Source organism: Hylobates moloch, unplaced genomic scaffold (assembly GCF_009828535.3).
Source record: "Hylobates moloch isolate HMO894 unplaced genomic scaffold, HMol_V3 SCAFFOLD_12, whole genome shotgun sequence".
Lineage (NCBI taxonomy): Eukaryota > Metazoa > Chordata > Mammalia > Primates > Hylobatidae > Hylobates > Hylobates moloch.
The window spans coordinates 54,629,342-54,636,794 of record NW_026652287.1 but is presented as its reverse complement, the minus strand read 5'-3'; the positions used below and the strand labels follow the sequence as shown (position 1 = coordinate 54,636,794).

General features: G+C 40.3%; 1 pseudogene; it reads right to left on the bottom strand.

The window, feature by feature from the left end:
• Nucleotides 1-5,911: 5,911 nt before the first annotated feature.
• On the bottom strand, nt 5,912-7,018 carry LOC131380845 (putative zinc finger protein 66; annotated as a pseudogene).
• Between the last annotated feature and the right edge of the window lie 435 nt (nt 7,019-7,453).

Here is a 7,453-nt window from a genome sequence, read left to right as displayed (position 1 = left end):
TCTGCCACCCTGCCTTCTCTCCCCCAGCCTGCACTGATGACCTAATGGGGAGTTCCCTGTGATCATTTGACAGAGGAAGAAAAGACCATGCCCTCATTTGCAGATGGTTCTGCATAAGATGCAGGCGCCACCTGAAAGTGGACATGGCTGCGGCACTACAGCTCCTTCCTAGGACATCCCTGAAAGACGCTGGTGAAGGGAAGTCTTCCTAGTGGGCAGAACTTTGAGCAGTGGACCTGGTTGTGAACTTTACATGGAAGGAGAAATGGCCAGATGTGCAATTACATACTGATTCAGTATGGCTATAGCCAATTGTTTGTCTGGAGGGTCAGGGACTTAGAAGAAGCATGATTGAAAAATTGGTGGCAAATAAATTTAGGGAAAAGGTATGTGGATGGACCTCTCTGAGTGGTCAAAAACTGTGAAGATATTTGTATCCCATGTGAATGCTAACCAATGGGTGACCTCAGCAGAGGAGGATTTTAATAATCAAGTGGATAAGATGACCTGTTTTGTTGACATCACTCAGCCTCTTTCCCCAGCCACCCCGTCATCGTCCAATAGACCCATGAACAAAGTGGCCATGGTGGCAGAGATGGAGGTCACGCATGGGCTCAGCAATATGGACTTCCACTCACCAAGGCTGACCTGGCTATGACCACTGTTGAGTGCCCAATTTGCCAACAGTGGAGACCAACCACCATTGGTGCATTTCTGGTTGTATGAAGGATAGTTGTGATGTTATGCATAATTATGACCTTATTATTGTCTTTATTTGAAGATTATGTATAATCTCAGAAGATGTGTATGGGTTCAAGTTAACAAAGGAGTGGATTTGTGATGGTCAACACTGAGTGTCAACTTGATTGGATTGAAGGATACAAATTATTGATCCTGGGTGAGATTGTGACTTTCTTATATACACCTAGACAACAGTTAAGATCATCACCCTCAAACATAAACAGAGCCTACTGGTGAGATCTGGAATCTCGAATGTGGACACAGTCCACAGTTGGAATTGTGACTGTCATATGTTAATCTGGCTACAAGTTGGATAATGACACATTTCTGAACCCAGCTCACAGTCATTGTGATGACTCTCATACCTGAACCCAGTCAACAAGAAATATGTTGACTCTTATACTTAGGCTCAAGGGAATGGGTAACATCGTAGGCATATAGCAGCACTAAGATCTTAAAGGGAATTGTGACTCACATGCATACCACATAAAGCCCTGGGGTGGTACAGATTGTGTCATAGCAGGGCCTAGCATGCAGGTGGGATTGAGACACCTGTATGCATGCCCAGCCAACAATAATTGTCACCTTCTCAAATGGACACAGCCCACTGTTGAGGTTCCGAATCTCACACTCAGAGGCATTCAAAAGTTGGAATTGTGACCCTCATAGGCAGACTGGATTCACAGGTAGGATTATAACAGGTAGGATACAGTTAGGACTGTATCCTCAGACCAAGATTTATCACACCTATGAGGCTTCAACTGCCCTATTAAAACACCGTCCACAGGTTAAGGTTGGGGTTCTCATAAATGAATCCAATCCATGGTTGAGAATGTGAATCACATTCTTGGATGTAACTCACAGGAATAGCTGACTCTCATACCTGAATCTGGGGCAGGGATTTCATATCTCATCTCTGGACCTTCCCACAGGTGTTATTGTTACATATATTTTTGCCCAGGAACTGATAGGTTTTACTCTCCTGCCTGGGCCTATTTCATAGTTGAGATTTTGACATATACTTGGGCCAAGCACCTAGGATATGCGACACGCTTGCCTGGACATGCCCTTGGGGGGATCGTGACACATCTGTGAGCCATACATGTAGGTGATGTGCCTCTGCACTTTTGCCAGGCTGTTCTCAAAACAGGCATTGTGACATATACCTGGGCCCATCACCTAGGTGATTTGTCTCTATTTTTCCTGGGCCCTGCCCTCAGTGGGGATTGTGACATATCACTGGGCCCATCATTTCAGTGAAATAACTTTTCTGTTCTGCTCTGACCTTGCTTACAGAGGGATTGTGACATATAACAAGGCCTGGCACCTGGGTGATGTGACTCTCATTTCCTGCCTGAATTTTGCCTGCAGAATAGCCTGTGACATATAGCTGGGTGAAGCTCCCAGTGGATGTGACTGCCCTGCCTGGGCCCTGTCTACAGTGCACATTGTGACATCTCCTTCCTGGGTCCTGCTTATTTGGGGAATTGTGAAATATCTTTGGCTGTGAAACAAGGTGATGTGACTCTCCTGCTTGGTTTCTGCTCACAGGTAGTATTTTGACATATACCTAGGCCCAGCTCAGAGGCATAATGATGACCCTCATATATGGACCCAAGCAATAGGAGTGATTTGGCCTCCTTTTTCCAGGATTAGGGCAATGGATAAGGTGCTGGGTCTCCTACGTGAAGAAAGGTCATGTAAGGTTAAGACACTCAAGCATATTCTATAAAGCCCTCGTGTGACACTGAGAGTATAATAACAGAATCCAGTACCTAGGTGAGATTCTTACTCTCATAGGCACACCCAGCTGACAATTAGGATTGTCACCCTCACACATGGACAGAGCCCACTGGTGAAGCCCTGAATCTCACAGGCACAGTTCACCATTGGATTTGTGACTGTCATATGTGGGTCCTGGGACAGTAGGTATGGTGATTTATTTTTGGAGCCAGCTTACAGACACCGTGATGACTCTCATACCTATATCTGGCCAACAGAAGAAAGGCTGACTCTCATACCTGGACATAGGGCAGTAGGTAGGATCATGGGTTCATACCAGCATAAAGGTCTCAAAGCAGATTTTGACTGTCTCTCATACCACATAAAGCTCTTGCTTGGTACTGAGGGTGTTAGAACCCAGAAAACAGATGAAATTTGGACTCTCCTATGCACACTCAACCAACAGTAAACACTGTCACCCTCCCGCATGGAAACGGTCCACTGTTGAGGCTGTGAATCTCACACCTGGAGGTAGTCACTATGTATGATTCTCATACATAGATCTGGCCCACAGGTCAGATGGTGACTCAAAGACCAGGGTTCAGCATACATGTGAGACTGTGAATCATATATTGAGACACAGTTTGCATTTGGAATTGTGACTCTCATGCAGGGATACACCCCACCATTACTATTGTGTCTCATGTGCTTAGACCAAACTCACAGGAGGTCTTGACTCATACCCGAAGCCAGAAAATGTGTGGAATTTTGAATCTCATTTCTGGACCTTCTTGCAGGTGTGATTGTGACATATATCTTTGTCCAGTGCCCGAGTGACTTGACTATCCTACCTGGGTAAAGCCCGCAAATGGAATTGTAACATATACCCGGGCTAAGCATCTAAGTTATTTTAGTTACCTGCATAAACCCTGTGCTCAGGGGGAATTGTGACGTATCACCGGGCCCATCATCTAAGTTATATTATCATTCTCTTCTGCTTGGACCCTGCCAACAGGTGGGATTGTGACATATCTAAACCTAACTCAAAGGGTTGATGATGACTCTTATATGTGGATCCAGCCAATTGTAAAGATTTTTACTCTCATGGCTAGATTTAGAGAAATGGGTAAGGTCTCCTGTCTCCTATTTGCGGCAATGTCATAGAGGGTTATGACACTCGTGCATATCCTATAACACCTTTGGGTGACAGAGAGAATGTCCTAACAGGATCCAGCACACAGGTGAAATTGTGCATTCCATAGACACACCGAGCGAACAATTAGAATTGTCACTCCCACACATGGACAGAACCCACTGGTGAGGTCCTGAACAATGGGTGAGATGGTGACTTAATTCTGGACCAAGCTTACAGGTAAAATGATGACTCTTATACCTAGATTTAGCCAATAGAGGATGTGTTGATTCTTACAGCTGGGCTTAGGGCAATGGGTAAAGTCCTAAGTTTTCTACTTGCAGAAAGTTCTCAAAAGTTTACCACACTCATGCATATAATATAAAGCCCTTGGGTTTCACAGAGAGTTTCATAACAGGGCCCAGCACAAAGTTGACATTGCGACTCTTCTCTGCACACCCAGACAACAGTAAGGATTATCACCCTCACATATGGACAGAACCCACTACTGAGGTTATGAATTTTACTTGTGAACACACTTTGTATTGTGACTGTTATATGTGGACCTTGCCACAGGTGATATGACTTATTTCTGGACCCAGCTCACAGGCAGAGTGATGAGTCTCATACCTGGACCCAGCAAAGAGAAGAAATGTTGAATCTCCTAATGGGCGTGTGTGTGTGTGTGTGTGTGTGTGTGTGTGTGTGTGTGTCCTTTAGTTCCTTGAGCCTTGGGAAAATTGATTCTACAAATATACAGACATAAATGTATTAGGCTTTTTTCTTGCAACCTTTTTTTTTTCTGCAAAAAAAACCATTATTTTTTGCATATATATATTCTATTATATATAATTACATATTATATATATTCTGTTTATTAAAATACTGGCATTGGTGTTATACAGATATATTTGTAGATCTCAGAATGAAAGAAAAATCTTTAAAATTACAGCTTAATAAATATTTATGGTAAATAAATAAAATAAAAATTATACGTCTTTACAAGGTATTTATTTACAATGCTTAGAGCTCACCTGACCAGCCAAGGCCAATCTTCTTCAAGACTGTGCTGAAATTGCACCTGCTTTGGTTACAGTATCTCCTGAGGAGAAATAACCCTGACTGAGAATGGTCAAGAAAAAAAATTGGGGGGCAGAGAAATTCTATGTGAAAAGTAACAGAGCTGTTAAAAAGAAAATGATGATATAGCCAGGTGCGGTTGCTCATGCCTGTAATCCTAGCACTTAGGGAGGCCGAAGCGGGGGGATCACGAGGTCAGGAGATTGAGACCATCTTGGCTAACATGGTGAAACCCCGTCTTTACTTAAAAAATACAAAAAAATTAGCCGGGCTTGGTGGTGGGCGCCTGTAGTCCCAGCTACACTGGAAGCTGAGGTAGGAGAATGGTGTGAACCCGGGAGACGGAGCTTGCAGTGAGCCGAGATCGCGCCACTGCACTCCAGCCTGGGCGACAGAGCAAGACTCCGTCTCAATACAAAAAAAAAAAAAAAAAGAAAGAAAATGATGTTCAGAGAAGAACAAATAAATCAATTTTACCACAGTTGGTTTTAAGAAAACCAGTGTTTCAAAGTCAAATCTAAATTTTTTAAATTAAAAATTGCAAATACAGTGGTGATTAAAATTAAAGGCCTCTGTCTTTACAGAGTTTACACTGTAGAATTTGGAAAATAAAAACAATTAGAGAATAAATAATTCATTATATAATGCTGGTAGTATAAGTTGGTACAATAAGAACTGTGATACAATTAATGGTACTACAACCCTATTTATATTTGTAATGTTTGTCTTCAAAATAAATACTCTTCTTCACTTTAAATTCCTATATTTTATGAAAGATTTTTTGATAGTAATTGCACTTATAATGCTTTTACTAAGTATAAACTCCCTTATACTGAGATTTAAACAGATATTAATGACTTTTTCACATTCTTTATGTTTGTAAATCTTTTCCCCAGTATAAATTCTTTTCTATGGAATAAATTGTGAGCACTGGTTAAAAGTTTTGCCACATTCTTCACACTTGTAGGAGTGTTCTCCAGTATAAACTATCTTACCTACCATCAAGCATGAGAACCATTTAAAGTCTTTGTCACATTCTTCACATTTCTAAAACTTCTCACCAGCATGATTTCTTTTATGTTTAGATAAGTTTGAGATGTTTTCAAATGCATTGTCACATAGTTCAGGTTTGTAGTTTCTCTCCAGTATGAAGTATCTTATATCTGTTAAGAATTGAGGACTTATTAAAGGCTTTGCCTCATTCTATACACTTGTAGGGTTTCTCTTCAGTATGAATTATCTTATGCAAAATAAGAGTTGAGCATTCGTAAAAGCCTTTGCCACATTCTTCACATTTCTAGGATTTCTCTCCAGTATGAATTTTCTTATGTGTAGTAAGGTTTGAGGATTGGTTAAAAGCCTTGCCACATTCTTCACATTTGTAGGGTTTCTCTCCAGTGTGAATTATCTTATGTTTAGTAAGGTTTGAGAATTGGTAAAAAGCTTGGGCACATACTTCACATATGTAGGGTTTCTCTCCAGGTGAATTATCTTATTTCTGGTAAGGTGTGAGTATAAGTTAAAAGCTTTGCCACATTCTTCACATTTGTAGGGTTTGTCTTCAGTATGAAATACCTTATTCTGAGTAAGAGTTGAAGGCTAGTTAAAGGCTTTGCCATATTCTTCACATTTGTAGCATTTCTCTCCAGTGTAAATTATCTTATGTTTAGTAAGGTTTGAGGATTGGTAAAAAGCTTTGCCATATTCTGCACATTTGTAAGGTTTCCCTCCAGCATAATTTATCTCATGTCTAGTAAGGATTGAGGGCTGGTTAAAAGCTTTGCCACATTCTTCACATTTGTAGGGTTTTTCTCCAGTATGAATTCTCCTATGTGCAGTAAGATGTGAGGACTTTTTAAAGACTTTGCCACATTCTTAACATTTGTAAGGTTTCTCTCCAGTATTAATTCTCTCATGATTAGTAAGGGTTGAGGACCAGTAAACGGCTTTGCCACATTCTTCACATTTGTAGAAATTCTTTCTAGTATGAATTCTTTATGATGCGTTAGGTGTAAAAGCGTGCAAAATGATTTGCCACGTTGGTTACATTTGAAAGGATTATTTCCAGTTATTTCTTATCTTATGTGTATCAGCATTTGAAAATTGATGAAAGGCTTTCACATATTTATCACATTAAAATATTTTGCTCTTGGTAGTTGTCAAACATTGATTAAGTCTATTATAACTTCCTTTGTGCACCTTACACTCATCCACACTTTTACAGCCATTTCTTAACTGTAAATTGTCATGTCCACATTTTCTGTATCTTCTCAGTATTACTGTTTGGAAAGAATGTTTTATGCCCTGCTCTGGGCAAAGGTCTTGGGCAAAATGAGAACACATAATTGAAATAAATAAAAGTAACAAATTACTCCACTTACTAGACTCAGATGAATATAGTTTACAAATCTAACCTATAAAATTATACAAACTACATAAACAAGACGGCATGGTAGAACACCACAGGCCCTAATTTCTTCATAGGCATATAAATGTAACAAAAACATACAGACTGAAATACATTTGTGGAAAATTTACAACTGAGTTAAGTGTGTGTGCAGTGCCCTATGTGAGTACAGTGCAAAGAGCCGAATAGAAAAAGTCTGTTACATTTACCCAACACAGCTGTTCCTGCTCCCCAATATAACATAGTGCCTTTAGAAGTAAACTGCTAACTCCTGTTTTTTATTTTAAATACAAGTAAAATATTGGCACATACATCTTTATTTATGGCTTTTAGGGGCCTTTTCAGACACTGGTTTCTGTCTCCCATGATAA